The sequence below is a fragment of the Coenobita brevimanus genome, chromosome 78 (assembly GCF_032717465.1).
Source record: "Coenobita brevimanus isolate Jiangsu-jjx chromosome 78, ASM3271746v2, whole genome shotgun sequence".
NCBI lineage: Eukaryota > Metazoa > Arthropoda > Malacostraca > Decapoda > Coenobitidae > Coenobita > Coenobita brevimanus.
In genome coordinates this window covers 9,272,241-9,274,095 of record NC_137031.1, presented here as the reverse complement: position 1 = coordinate 9,274,095, position 1,855 = coordinate 9,272,241, and the positions used below count along the sequence as shown (strand labels likewise).

The 1,855-nt window shown below is 43.4% G+C and overlaps 1 non-coding gene across 1 annotated transcript; it reads right to left on the bottom strand.

Moving 5' to 3' along the window:
* Positions 1-802: 802 nt before the first annotated feature.
* LOC145408878 (5S ribosomal RNA) lies at positions 803-921 on the bottom strand. The gene has a single exon (XR_013898995.1). It is a non-coding gene; the product is annotated as a 5S ribosomal RNA (ribosomal RNA).
* Positions 922-1,855: the final 934 nt, after the last annotated feature.

Genomic DNA, 1,855 nt, shown 5'->3' with positions numbered 1-1,855 from the left:
AGCAGGGGGTGGAAGTTGCAGGGAAGGTGAGTGACTGGGGAGAGGGGTGGTGTTGGGGGTAGGTGTGTGTTAGGAAGAGGTTAAGTAGCCATTAATTTTGTCAACAAGGTCTGCGTGGATAATCATTCCAATACGATTTTTCTATTAATAATAAAAGGTAGTGGCAACAAGCTGCTAATGATGGGTCAGTATTTGATGGAATAAGTTCAGTACCTAAGCAAACAGGTATCGCCAATACGTAACCATATCCTTCGCCTCCGTCATTCCGTCCCCTCATCAGAAAGCTTTCTATTGTTGACGGAGAATTTACAAATATTTAATAACTGATTTCAGCTGCTTCTCGTGCAAGTTGCTTAACAAAGATACTGTAACTTTCATTGGCACTTGTAGTGAATACCGAATCTAACATCCTGTAATAGTCCATTTTATGTCTGTATAAATCAACTACTGTTATCTTAAGACCGAACGCTGGCAGAATAAGAAAAATACATCCTTTAGACTGACGGCGTAATTTGTTATCCTTTCATAGTCGAATAGGCACTTACCCTACTTACAGATGGATGAGCCTGGCCTTCATACCAGACTATAAATTTAAGCATACTCCAGTCAATACTTTCCTGGTGCCAATCCCCCATATCTTAATAGGCCTATATAACTTTATGCTTAAGTGCATGCGTGTGTGATTATCCATTCCATTGCCAGACGCCATGTATCCCAAACGGGGTGGGCAAGGGCTTAGAGTCAATTGTTTTTTACAGGGAGGGGCACTAATCCTCCACCAACCCCACTTGACACGTAGGGATGCCAACAGCATCTGGTGTTCCCAGGCGGTCACCCATCCAAGTACTAACCAGACCCAACGTTGCTTAACTTCGCTGATCGGACGGGAAGCGGTGTACTCAACGTGGCACGGCCGTTGGTGTGATTATACGAGTATTAAACGTGCATATTTCTCTCTCTCTCTCTCTCTCTCTCTCTCTCTCTCTCTCTCTGACACACGCAGTATTACCTTACATACATTCACACTGGTAACCTTTCTGTTGGCAAGAATAAGATACAATCAGTCTATTTTTCAGTTGTCATCTAAAGTGAATACGGACATAATGTCGCTATTAAAGATGGTGATATATTTGACAAAATACACACGACACTCACACAAAATTACCAGCACTATGTAAGACTTGCATTGCTACAAACTGTGCATGCACCTAACGTTTTACGAAATTTTCGTAATGTAGTATCTACAAACGTGCTAGCAGTAGCGGTCGCCCCGTCCACACAATTGTTCTAATCAGCATCCACACACACACACACACACACACACACACACACACACACACACACACACCAACTGGCGTAGTGGTAATGCTTTCGCCTGCCATCTGGTAGGATGGGGGTTCGAGCCGGATCGGGTGAGAAAAGTTTCATTAACGAAGTGGGAGGTTACTGTTCCTCCTCAGGGAAGGAATGGTTGTGTGCGTGTGTGAAGGTCACAGTCTTGCTCTAGATCGGACTATATGAGTTCTAAGCTCTCTTTCTGGAGGGTAATGAGCTGACAATCACGCCAGTCACGTTATCCTGATCGACCCAGTGAATTACACACACTCACCCAAACGTATTAAATTTTGGCAGGCAGTTCTTCTTTCCGCCCACTCCTTCCACACACACCAGGAGATAATATCACATACTTATTGTCTCACACAACGCACAGTTGAGGAGAACATAGCTGAATAATAATTCTTTCTGGGAATTAGGTCGAAGGAAGGACTTATTTGTCCCACTGCATTCAAACAAGAAGTGTTTCTAAACCCAACTACTCTATTCTACTGAGTTTCTGATAAACTTCATGCATCAG